This window comes from Lolium perenne, chromosome 1 (genome assembly GCF_019359855.2).
Source record: "Lolium perenne isolate Kyuss_39 chromosome 1, Kyuss_2.0, whole genome shotgun sequence".
NCBI classification, from domain to species: Eukaryota; Viridiplantae; Streptophyta; class Magnoliopsida; order Poales; family Poaceae; genus Lolium; species Lolium perenne.
Genome location: NC_067244.2, coordinates 53,361,127 through 53,374,903, shown reverse-complemented (window position 1 = coordinate 53,374,903; position 13,777 = coordinate 53,361,127). Strand labels below are relative to the sequence as shown.

The window sequence follows — 13,777 nt, the reverse complement described above, 5'->3', positions numbered from 1 at the left end:
GGATGTATGCTGGTGATGAAGATGTCGAGAGAATTTCCAAGGACCTTCCTGTGAAGGACTTGGAGAAATTAATCCGAAGGATGTCGAAACTCAGCAAGAAGGACAGCATTCCTACTTCTTGCCGCGTTGCACCATATAGCGGCGCCAATCCCCTTCCCGAGGTACTTTTTCCTTTTGATTGCTTTATTGTCTCCTCGCATTTTATTATTTGTCGACTACTATCTTGCTGGCTTTTTTGCATAACTTCCTTTTTCTTAGAACCATCCTTCTCTCACTTCTCTTCCTCCTCTTCCTGAGGGTGGAGAAGTTGAAGACCATACCGTTGTCGATGATGACAACCAAGGCACCTCGCGCCCTGATAGTGAAGTCGCGGGTTCTCACAGATCTGCGGCTTCTTCTGAAAAAGATGTTGAGTCTGAAGCCACTGCTTCAACACACTCCCCTCCTCCTGCTTCCCCGAAGAACAAGAGGAAAAGGAGTGAAGGCAAAGATTTCGGCACCTCCAAAGCCGAAGAAGCTGATCCTTCAGATGGGAAGGCAGCTTTCAATCCATACACCGATGCCCTCGTCAGTTTGTAAGTTATTCCTTACTCCTTACTTTTTTGTTCTTTGATATTTTTCATCTTTTTTGCTTCTTATACTGTCGCCACTTTTATTGTAGTGATGACGAGGAAGAAGAACAACCTATTGACGCGGCTGCTCGAACGAGTACGTTGCGTACTTTAGTTGTGTCCGAAACTCAGCGTGATGGGGAGGAAACTTCGCCTCCTCAACAAAACGTCGAGCAGTCGACTCCACCTGCAAGCCCCCGTGCCTCTTCGCCAAAGAGGGCAAGGGTCGAGCCATCCAAGGAACCCATCCTGTTCCCTGGTAACTCTTCGACACCTTCATTAGATGACGTAAGTGTTTCGGTCTTCTCTTTTTTGTTCATGTTCCGAGCCTTTCAGTACTTTCATCTTTCCTTTGTTTCTTGCGATAAGTTGTCGAATCTGGACTAGCTATATTGACTTCTTTTTCTTTTGGTCCTCTCTTCAGCCTTTAATGAAGGAATTTATCCGTCTCGGTACCCAATTCGTCGGGTATCGTGATCATACCAAGAAGCTAGAAGGTACCATCTTCATCCGCCTCCTTCGTTGCATGTATTCCACTATTTTTGTCATAATATTTGATTGTCGCTTATTCTGCCAGGAGAACTTGCACTACAAAAATCTGGGTCTATTGCAACAAAATCATTCGTCGCAATACATACCAAATTGTGGCAATATGAATCTATTGCCACAAAATAACATTTGTTGGCAGTCGTTGCAACTGAACACATGGTAATAGGTTATTGCCACAAAAATGCAATCGTGGCAATAAAGTGTTCTATTGCAACAAACATGTGGGAAGTCGCCACATTTTTACCCATGGCGGCACTTGCTTAATGCCACAATTTGGGTTGTGGAAATAGTTTAATGCAACATGTAACAAATCGTGGCGACTAGTAGCTCGTGGCGTTAAACATTTGTTGCAATAACCCATGCCAACAAGATTTATTTCGTGGCCCATTATATTCCGTGGCAATAGTCAATCGTGGCAAGAAACTATGGCAACAATCCTTGCTTTTGTGGCACTATTCATTTTACCACGAACAACCATGCTGGTGGCAAGATAATTCAATTTTTTTCTGCGAAGAGAATCATGGCACAATACACACATATGATGGAATACAATATGAACGTAGTGACAAATAATTCAATATTTATTACTGGAATACCATCTGATACATGTAAATTGTTTGAACAATAGATAATTTACATTCTTGCGTCAAAATATAATATTCTACCTATTCCTATATGCATTCCTTGCAATATTTTGCCTAACATGTCGAGAGCTGATGTCCAATATAGCAAGTCTTGCTGTTCTATGGGACCTGCAAAAAATCGTTATCAATTTCAAAGTGTCTAAACCAGTGCTAGAGTGAATTCTACTATGTACTTGTTTTTTGTAAATGCCACGCCAAAGCTATGTCAGCACCCAAGATATTTTTGCCATCCTATGCATTTTAAATAGCTTGTCAGACATACAAATCATAATGGTTACCAAACATATGAATATGGAAAAGGAAAAGGAAATCCGGAGTCTGAACCCATACTACATTAGGTCATGTATCATGTTATCATTCATTCAGTTAAAAGAACTAGAACGGATCCACCGGTCTCGACTCTTTGGAATAACTAAATGAAGAGCTGTGACTGCAAAGATGAATAATCTACTTGCCACAATAGCAGACTTGCACAATGCAGGCAAAAGAAGACAGTTCAAACCGTGAAGGGTGAGTGATAAGTACCCTGACTGAAAGCTTAGATCTGGTTTACATGACTACCAGCAACCAGTATCAGTTCATCCTGTGTGATCAGAAAGAGCAATAAAATGATATAATGACTTAAAAACAGAGATAGTGTGTGTGTACTGCAATATGAGGGTCCAAATATGTATCATATGAGGGCATCCATAAACAATCTAGCCAAATTAAAGTGATTCAATAGAACGGGGTGCAGCACACTATTCTCAAGAGGCCAAGCAGAATTAACTAGAGGAATCTATGGACTGACATGTATAGAATCACAGAGTAAACATTTAGTCGATATATCGAGTCTGAACATTCGTTAGTTCAATTGTACCATGAAACCTGGTTATTCCAGACTTACTTTCCCTAAAACAATTCTAATTCATCACGAAGTGCTAGTCTGATCAACCATGCAGAGGCTACGTATTTCAGGAAACAGGACAACTCTGTGAAAAAATACTCTAGCTCAGGTCCTGTTCAGCCGTGAAGTGGAGTCTGCGCTGAATAAAGAAAGGGATGAAATTACCGAGGTTCTATTGGGAAGGAAGTGGGGAGGAACCCACCGTTGCCAGGGGCTCGGAACACAGGTGGAGGACGACCGTGCCGTGTCAGGACGTCGGCGGGCGTCGAACGCATCGCCGGAGTCGAGGTGGAACGCGGCATCAGACGGTGTAGCAACACTAGGAACGGAAGGAGACTTGTCGTCCGTCACGCCACGCGAGGTCGACCGCCGTGCCGCGTCGAGACGGTTGTGAAGCCTGAACTTGCGGCCACTGCACCACCCGCGTCCTGAAAACCAGAGACGATAAATTACTCAGCTTCGCGGATGTGCAGAGAGAGAGAGAGGGAGATGGGAGCATGGTGCGTGATGGTGATGGGGAAAGACGATGGATGCCTTTCCGGTCTGGGGCGCATGGTGAGCATGGCGGCCGGAAGCACAGCTCCTCCTCGCGACGGGGTTAAGATGGGGCTGGGCGAGTCTATGGGAGCGAGACTTGGCAAATGGCCTCGATCGGATCTAGAGGAGCCTGACGAGAGTCTCGAGAGAAGAAGAGATGGGGTGGTTGGATATGCGTGTAGTGTTTTGGCATGGGCTTAATATAAACCCAGAAATTTCGCTTCACCGCGCGGGCGACTTAAAATAAAACCACAATTTGCTTTGACCGCGCGCGGGCGACCTAAAACAAAAGTGTAAAGTTGGTTTCCCGGCACAATCGCAGGCCTCATCGAAATTTGTAGAGTTAATGTATTTCGCTATAGGCTCATCGCGGGACCGATTTTTTTAGTGGTAATGTATTTAGCTGTAGGCTTGTCACTGGGCACACATAAATAAATTTAGGTTTCTAGTAGTGATAGCATCAATGAAAAATCAGGATTATTACAAATATGTTCTACATACTACTATAGACAGTTAATTTGGTACAATATGCAATAGTTATTGGAACAAAATAGGGTTGAGGAAACGTGTGCTATTACGACAAATACATATTTTGTTGCAATACGAGATCATTTTTTGCAATGATATGAATAAGTAACGTAACATGGGAAAAATGTTGCATTATGTTTCCAAATATTTCCACGAATTTTGGGTTTTGTTGCATTACCTAGTCTCTATTGCAACAAGATGAATAGTTAATGCGACGAAGCATTATTGTTGAAATATCACCACTATATTACAATGCCAACACGTTTTGTTGCAATACACTTCATCTATTACAACAAAAAGGATACTTAGCGCGACAAAACTAAATTATGGCAATATGTGGAGCCTATTACCTCAAATAGGGAATTTGTGGTAATATTGCATTTTATTGCAACAAAATAAGGCCGTTGCAATAATTTTTGTTACAATACACCGAAATCCTTGTAGTGTTGCGGAAGCCAATAAGCGTGCTAACGCTCTTGCTACCATGTTGGACCAGAGCGAAAAGGCCCGTAAGAAAGCTGAAGCTGATGCTGCCGCTATCGAAGATCTTCGAAAAAGACTTCATGACGCGGAAAACTCTTTGAGCGAGAATATAGAACGACAATCTGCTCGAGAGACAGAAATCCTCACTCGCCTGGAGTCGCAGAGTCGACGTTTTGTTAGTAAGTGTTTTGATCCCTGCTATTTTTCTCGGGTTACTTCATATCTTTTGCGCACATTATTTACGAGCTGCCCTTTGTTTATCTTCAGGGAGAACACATCAAGACTATGAAGTGGATGGTCCTGAAGGCGACGAGCTGCTTGACGCGCTGACTCTTCTTGAAATTCATGGGGATGAAGCACACGAAGGCCTTGCTGACGCTGAGGCAGGTCTGTCGAAGCTTTTCCCCTACTTCTTCCCGAAGAAAGAGGAGCCCAATACTTTCGTTGCTCTTGCCAAAGCCTTCAACGTGCCGGAAGATCTTGGGCTCAAACTTCGCCAAGAGGGCCTGAAGATTGGCGTTGAAGGCACCATCGCGCTGGTTGTTAACAGCCAGCAAAATGTCGACTAGACCAAGGTTGGCGACATAGGGGAGATGGAAACAAAGAAATGGCAATCTCTAATTAGAGCTGCCAAGCCTCCCTCAAAACCAATTCTTTCCTTCCTTGGTGTTAAGCCAACTCCTGCTCCAAGCTCATCCAAGCCGGAGGTCAAGTAGACCACCCTGTCCTCTCTTTTAGTTTTTTCTGTCTTTTGACGATGTCGCCCTAGTTAGTTTTAGCGACAACTGCTTCAATAGTCCGTTAGGGGCCCTTCTTTTGTAATAGCAATGTACATACTTTGAGAATCAATGAAGATCTATCTTTGCTTGATAATTGATGTCGAGCCTTTTCTTTCATTTGATTTTTGACAACTATTCTGCGACTCCTTGTCCTTCTGATGTGTTACCTGCGTCGTCCCGTTTGAAGAAGGCACCTGTTGCTGTCGAACGTATTGAAGATTTATCGAATAAAAATTCGGCACAAGACTTGGAAGAACATCGCCAACAGCTCAAGTCTCTGAAGAAACAATCACTTATGATAATGGAGCAGTCTCGCAAATCATCCGAAAGAGAGAAAATTGCACTTCAACAGGCTCAAGATGCCATAGCTGCCAAGGAAACCGCTATTTCTGAAGCTGAAAAAGCGACCGCTCGAGAAAATTTTATGCTTGATTTGATGAATGAAGCCAGTGCAGATATGTCAGGTATGCTTTTGCAAACCAGGACTCCTTCTGTTTCCCCGCTATTTATTTTTTTGAAACTCTTGTGCTGTCGCCAAATAGGTTCCTTTCTCGACGCTGCTGCTGAAAATGAAAGGTTAAACACCAGGAAAAATCTCCTTGTTAACCTTTCTCTTGACCATGGTTCTCTTTTCTGGGCCACTCCAGAACGTACCCGACAGATTGTCAGGTTTCAAGCCCGCGCCTGTCAGGTTCGTGACTTCCTTGATTTCTGCACCAGGACCTTGTCCTTGGTTTACAAGACAATGTTTCCTCGGAACGAGGCACCCGACACTCTTCTTGGTTTGATGGAAAAATTTCAGGATGCTCCTCGTATCCATAACTTTGTGCGAGCTCAATTGTCCGCGGGAGCAAGATTCGCCACGATTATGATACAGATCTGCTACCGAAAATTAGACCTGACGACGATTGTCTCCAAGTGCCTTGCCAAGCAGTCGAAACGAAAAAGGAACATCGACAAAATCAATGATATTGTGACTCCTGTAGCCGAAGAAATGATGGATGAACTTCTTCGGATGGACTCTCAATTTTTTATCAAAGGTAGCTATGCTGAACATACGACAACTGCTGCAAATAACAAAGGACTATCCATAGATAGTATATTAGGCAGGAATTGATATATTTTTCTTGTAGCTTGTCTAACCTTCTCCAGAATTGTATCTTGTATGTTGTAGACATATTCTATATTGTAAAGCCAACAAATGTATTTATTTTTCTTCATCAAGCCCCCGAGTGTTTCGATGGCGGATCTCTTTCTTGTGTATGCGAGGTTTTTAGACCAAGGCAACCAAATTCTTATTGAATATACTATATTTAAAGGTACTAGCCCCCGAGTGTTTTGTTTTGTTCTGTTTTGATTGCTATTTTGTATCTTCTTTTTATCTGGCGAGGTATTTGGTACCATGGTGAAATATCTTTGTCAGTTAGATTCATCTATATTGTATATATATTGTAACTTCAAGGTGTAAGCCCCCGAGTGTTTCGAAGGAAAAGATATATATCTCCACTATCTTTATTATATTGCAGCACCGCGAGCCCGCCTCATTAAAAACCTTCTCCGACCCCACTCGGTGCCCCAAAAAAGGAAAAGAGTGCGTCTGAAAACTCGCGGGCATTTCAGTACATTGTAGCTTTACAGAGGAGGGCTATATTTCGGCACTAAGCGTAGAAACGCCTTAGCTGTGCTACGTTCCAGGGGTTTTTCTCGGGAGTCCCTGTCTTCTTATCTATGATCATGTATGCTCCTCCTTCGATTACTTCTGTGACGACGTAAGGGCCAAGCCATGGCAACTCGAGTTTTTCAATACGATCTTGATTGAGTCGCAGAACTAAGTCTCCAACCTGAAAGGATCTTGGTCGCAAACGTCGACTGTGGTAGTTTTTCAGGTCTTGCTGATATTTAGTGACCCTTGACAATACTTCATCTCGAGCTTCGTCGAGTGCGTCGACGTCATCTTCCAATGCTCTCCTGGAAGTTTCTTCATTGTATTCCGTGACTCTCGGAGAGTCGTGCTCTATTTCTATCGGCAGTACTGCCTCTGCTCCATGGACCAGGAAAAACGGAGTCTCCTGTGTCGCTGTATTTGGTGTTGTTCGGATGCTCCACAGCACACTCGGCAGCTCCTCTGGCCAAGTATGTCGAGCTTTTTCCAATGGTCCTAACACACGCTTCTTGATGCCATTGCAGATGATACCATTGGCTTTCTCGACTTGGCCATTGGTTTGAGGATGCGCGACTGACGCGAAGTGCAATTTGATACCTACTTCTGCACAATACGCCTTGAATTCCTTGGATGTGAAGTTACTGCCATTGTCCGTGACGATGCTATGAGGTACTCCAAACCGAAAAACAATGCTCTTCACGAATTTTATGGCTGACGCTGCATCTGGTGAATTTATCGGCTTCGCTTCTATCCACTTGGTGAATTTGTCGACAGCGACGAGCATATACTCGTATCCTCCTGGCGAGGCTTTGTGTAACTTTCCCACCATGTCGAGACCCCACTGAGCAAAGGGCCAAGATAAGGGTATTGGCATTAGTTCCGCCGCCGGAGAGTGAGGTTTTGCGGCAAATCTCTGGCACGCGTCACATGTTCGCACTATCTCCTTTGCGTCCTCAATTGCTGTCAACCAGTAAAATCCAGCTCGAAAAACTTTGGCCGCGATGGCTCGGCTACTTGCGTGATGACCGCATACTCCTTCGTGTACTTCCTTCAGAATTACCCTTCCTTCTTCGGGTGGAATGCATCTTTGTAACACACCCGAGATACTTCGTTTGTATAACTCTCCTTTGATCACAGTGAAAGCTTTGGAACACCTAATAACTCGCCTTGCTTCAACTGGATCGTCGGGTATTGTTTTCCTTAGGATGTATGATATGTACGCATGCATCCATGGGATTTGTACCATCAGTACTAGATCCTGTTCCTCTTCTTCTTCCAATGTTTCTTGCGCAGCCCCCGAGGATTTTTCATCCTTCTCTTTCTTTTTTGATTTCTTCGGCTTTGTGGATCTCTCTGTTATCTCTTCCCAGAAGACACCTGGCGGAATCGCGAGACACTGCGACCCGATGTTTGCAAGAACATCGGCTTCGTCATTGCTTAACCTGCTGATGTGGTTTACCTCGCAGCCATCAAACAGTTTCTCCAGCTCATTATACATTTCCTTGTATGCCACCATGCTGTCATTGACTGCATCACATTGATTCATGACTTGTTGGGCCACCAATTGTGAGTCGCCAAAGATTTTTAGTCGAGTTGCACCACAAGCCTTCACCATCTTCATCCCATGTATAAGAGCTTCGTATTCTGCCTCATTATTAGACACGTTTGGGAACGTCATCCGTAGGACATATTTTAATTTGTCGCCTTCCGGTGATATGAGTATCACGCCTGCTCCAGATACCTCTAACCTCGTGGACCCGTCGAAGTTCATAGTCCAGGTTCTCGATAGATCCGGGGGTCCTGTATTTTGCAACTCCATCCACTCTGCGATGAAATCTGGCAGAATTTGTGACTTTATTGCTTTTCTTTTTTCGTACGTGATGTCCCTTGGAGAAAGTTCTATTCCCCAAAGGGAGACACGACCTGTAGCTTTTGTTTAGTATATTGGATAGAGGCGCCTCGTTGACCACTATTATCGGATGCGCCGAAAAATAGTGCCGCAATTTTCCTGCGGTTGTAAACACTCCGTATGCTAGCTTCTGGTACTGCGGGTACCGCTGTTTTGAAGGCGATAAAACTTCACTGATGAAGTATACCGGTCTCTGTACCCCATGGAGTTTTCCTTCTTGTTCTCTTTCGACAACTAGCGCCGTGCTGACCACCTGGGGTGTAGCCGCAATGTATAACAGGAGTGGTTCCTTCTCTTTTGGCGCCACCAAGATTGGTGGTGTCGAAATTGTCCGTTTGAGATCCTCGAAGGCTCTATCGGCCTCTTCGTTCCACTGGAACTTCTCTCCTTGTTTGATTAAGGCGTAGAACAGTAGCGCCTTTTCTCCCAGCCTGGCGACGAATCTGCTTAGAGCTGCGACTCGCCCAGTTAATTGTTGTATTTCCTTCAACTTTGTTGGTTTCCTCATTGTTACGATGGCTTGGATTTTTTCGGGATTTGCTTCAATCCCTCTTGCTGAGACTAGGAACCCAAGAAGTCCTCCCGCAGGAACGCCGAAAGAACACTTTGTCGGATTTAGTTTGAGACAAAATTTGTCAAGGTTGTCGAAGGTTTCCTTCAGATCCTCGATTAACGTTGCCCCCTTTTTTGATGTTATGACGACATCGTCAATGTATACTTGTACATTCTTCCCAATCTGTGTTGCTAAGCACTTCTGCATCATCCGCTGATATGTTGCTCCCGCATTTTTCAGACCGAAAGGCATTGTTCTGTAACAAAACACGCCATACGGTGTGATGAACGCTGTCTTGGCTTCGTCATCTTCTTTTAATCTGATCTGGTTGTAACCAGAATATGCGTCCAAGAAGGAAAGACGTTCGCATCCTGCCGTGGAGTCGATAATTTGATCGATCCTTGGGAGGGGAAAGTGATCCTTTGGACAATGTTTATTGAGGCACGTAAAGTCGACACACATGCGAAGGACTTTCGTGTTTTTCTTCGGCACCATCACTGGGTTAGCTACCCAAGTGGCCTCTGTAGATATCTCTTTAATGAAACTAGCTTCTCTGAGTCGATCAATTTCTAACAGCATGGCTTTGCGGTTTGGTTCCGAAAAACGCCGCAAAGGTTGTTTGACTGGTCTCGCTATTGGATCCAAGTTTAGGTGGTGCTCGGCAAGTTCCCTGGGTACTCCTGGCATGTCAGCTGGACACCATGCGAAGATTTTCCAGTGCTCACGGAGGAACTCGACGAGCGCGCTTTCCTATGCGAGGTCCATGTTTGTCGCGATGGACGTCGTTTTCTTTGGATCTGTCGGGTGGATCTGCACTTCCTTAGAATCTTTTGCGGTGTTGAAAGTTGATTCCTTGTTGGGCCTCCCTACATCTGGCAGCACATCATAATCAGTCATGAGCCTTGACGCTGCGTACTCTGCTTGCATCCCAAAAGTTTCTGATAGTCGATGAAAATCTTTGTCACATTTATCGGCTAGCGCGAAGCTTCCTTTGACTGTGATTGGTCCCTTGGGCCCAGGCAACCTCCAAAGCAGGTATGTGTAATGTGGTACCGCCATAAACCTAGCATATGCTGGTCGTCCCAACAAAGCGTGATACTGCGATGGGAAATCCACAACTTCGAATTCCAACCTTTCTATCCTGTAGTTTTCTCGGGTCCCAAACTGAACGTCGAGATTGATCCTCCCCAATGGGTAGCTTGGCTTTTCTGGTGTGATGCCATGAAAACGTGTGTCGGTTGGTTTCAAATTTGCTAGGGAGATATTCATCTTCCTTAGCGTATCTGCGTACATAAGGTTTAAGCTACTGCCGCCATCTATAAACACTCGAGATACATCGAATCCTGCGATTACTGCCGGTAGGATAAGTGATGACTGCCCTGGTCGAGGAACTTGCTGCGGGTGATCCGCTATTGTGAAGCCAATGTCTTGCCCAGACCAATTTAGGTACTCAACTGTTGGAGGAGGCATCTTCTCTGCCATAAACACTTGCCGCGAGATTACCTTTTGAGCCCTGTTAGATGGCCTAGCTTTCTGAATCATCGAGACCGCGCCATTATTGTTAGGATCGACATATGGAGGTGGTTGTGGTGCTGCCGCTATTCTGAGCTGATGTCGATTTTCGTCCGTGATCGCGGGAGGAGGTGGTAGGTGGATCTCACTCCTAGGCCCTTGAAGGTTTCTATTTGCTGCTTGAGCACTGGCTATCTCTGCTACCCGCAGCATTGCTTGAAAATTACGGCAGTCCTACTGCAGATGTCCTGACTGTCTTCTGCCATGGTTGTCGAGATAAAAATGCATCTGGCATGGCCCGTTCATCATATCTTCGGGAGTTACGAAAGGTCTTTGAAACCTTGACCCGCTATTTTGCCTGTTATTTCGAGAATGATCTCTGTTGTCGCCTCGCTGCTCATTACTTCTTTGATATTCGTCTCTATTGCTTCCTCCATTGTTTCCCCGGAAACCAGCCGATATTCGGCCAGGAGCATCGTAACTCGAGAACTGTCGAGAGAATCGCCTTCTATTTTGAAAGTTTCGGCTACGGTCCTCCTCTGGTGACCTGTGTCGCTTATTGTGAACAGCATCTTCTCCGTCTGCCCATCTATTTGCTATCTCCATCAATGCTGATACTGTCCTTGGGTTAGTTCTGCCCAAGTCCTCGATGAAATCTCGTCACCGAATTCCTGCCACAAATGCATCTATTGCTCTCTCGTCAGATATGTTCTCTGCCGAGTTTTTGATGATGTTCCACCTTTGGATGTATTTTCTCATTGATTCATCATGTTTTTGTCGACACGACCTCAGCTCTTCAAGTGATGCTGGTTTTTCGCAAGCTGATCGGAAGTTCTTGACGAACACATCCTCAAAACTGTCCCAGCTATCGATGGATCCCGGAGGAAGTTTCTTTATCCAGGATCTTGCGGCTCCACTCAGGTGTATCTGAATACTCTGCATTGTTGTTGCCCTGGTGCCACCTATCAATTTCACCGTCTCTAGATAGTCGACTAGCCAATCCTTAGGATCTTGCAGGCCATCGAATTTCTTTAAACTATTGGGTAACTTGAATCCTGACGGAACTCGAGTTTTTCGAACTCGTCTCGTAAAACACGGGAGTCCACACATATCTTCCTCAGCAACTTCTGTTGAGTGCCGACGGTCCCTTCTTTCTTGTCGCGCTCTATCTACTCTGGCCTGAGTCGTTGTGTCTCTAACTCCACTCGCTCTCGGTGGATCTTGCACTGCTGCAGTAGGTCTCGGACTATTTTGCCTTGCAGTTCCTTCGGGAGGTGTAGCTGCGAACGCTGCTCCCATGGCCCCACATCCTGCCATGGCCATGTTATACAACGCTTCTCTTGGATCTCCGGGAGGTGGCCTTGACGCTAGGATGAAAGCTTGCGTTGCCATGTATCCTGCTTCTGGTGTTTTTGGAATAATATTCTGTAACATCCCAAGTTTCAACCATAATAAACAAGAAAGAGAAATTCCCCAAACCCAAATTTTGCAATTAACAAAAACTTTTTCCATGCATATAGTGCCACATATAGATATATGCATTTGAGTGATATTCTTTTGTGCAATTGCCATGATGAGTGTTAGTATGATTAAATATTGTTATGTGAACCCTAAGCAAGATCACTAAACCCTAATTTGAGGGGAAATGGAGAAAATAAGAAAAACTCATTTCTCACTCACATACACAATATGCTTTTTAGCAAATCCTCAACCAAGGCCAAGATTGCTTGCCCCATTGCTTCTAAAATGCTTCAATGTGATAAACTAACACTTTTGCATCCTTGGATCAAGAATCAAATCAAAAGAAATCAAGATTTCATCATACATGTGATAATGGTCACTTAACCCAAAATTATTTTCTTCACTACTTTACCCCTCTGTATTTCTCAAATCTTAAACTAAGCAAGGTCAACTAAAGCCAGGTCATCCAAGAACAGGTCAAGGTGAGTAACTTTGATGTTGACCACCCTCCCTAAAGTTGACTAGGTTGACCAGAATAAGAGGGCAAAGAGGGAACCCGAGAGAGAGAAGAAGATCACCTCAAATTTGAAATGTTGCAAATCACTTCCAAATTGAGTGCCACCACCACCAATACATCACAATAATTATATAAATGAGATTCACCAAAGAGATTTTCAAAATTCAAAAGAAAGTTTCATGCGGGCATTTTGTCGAACAGTGTGGCAAAGCATCCTGAATTTGTGTTACATGCTATTGTCCAGCAGATTTGAGCCTAAACCACTTTTGCATTGTGATCATCAGCCTCCCCTACACCCCCTGCCTCTAGCCCAGTACTTGCATGGTCGATTAAAGTCGAGGAGAAACCCTAAAACATGCCAAACAATGCCATGCCGGCCACCTTTGGCACTCCTCTCCCTGGCCTCTCCCTCATCGTTTCTCCATGTCCTCGAGCATCCCTGCAGCACAAGGACGCCAACGGTACGCAGCCCCAGCTCGCCAAGGCTTGGCATTGGCCAGCAGCAGCGCGTCCAAAACGTGCCAGGACGTGCCAGCCGGCGTGGTGATCACGCCCTGGACGCGCCAGGACGCCACGCACTCGACCGCTACCGTCCTCGCCCTGCATCCCTATCACCGCGTCGAGCATCGCCTCTGCACCCTCTACACGCTAGACGAACGCCCGTGCCTGCCCTGCACCGTCGCCGTCGCCCTAGACCCAATGATGCCGCGCGCCCCGTGATAGACATTGCCAGCGCTCGAGCTCTCCCATCACCCTTTTCTCTGTCTCGATACAGGTTGAGCATCTCCAGTACACCGGCTAGCCGTAGCAGTCCTTCGCTTGCCCTTTCGCTCGCTGGAAACGCCACGCCATGGCCGCGCCCTTGCAGCACCCCGCGGCACCCATCGACACTATAAATAGAGGCCCTCCCAGCAAGCTCTCCTCACACCAATCGACTCCCCTCTCACCACTGATCTTCCTCACCACCATAGCTCGTTCGATTGCCGCCGGAGGAGAAGCAATTTCAAGATCGGAGCCGCCGGGGGACGCAGCTCACCGTCGACGATTGGCGCCACCCCGAGCGCCGCCGCTGCTCCCAAGCTCTTCCCCATCTACTACACCTTCACCGCGCATACTGCCTGAGACCTGCATCGGCCTGGTAGGCT

General features: G+C 45.6%; 1 long non-coding RNA gene across 1 annotated transcript; it reads right to left on the bottom strand.

Moving 5' to 3' along the window:
- Nucleotides 1-1,723: 1,723 nt before the first annotated feature.
- Nucleotides 1,724-3,384, bottom strand: LOC127292410 (uncharacterized). The gene is made up of 2 exons (XR_011754433.1): nt 3,225-3,384; nt 1,724-3,118 (listed from the first exon to the last, which is right to left on the bottom strand). It is a non-coding gene; the product is annotated as an uncharacterized lncRNA (long non-coding RNA).
- Nucleotides 3,385-13,777: the final 10,393 nt, after the last annotated feature.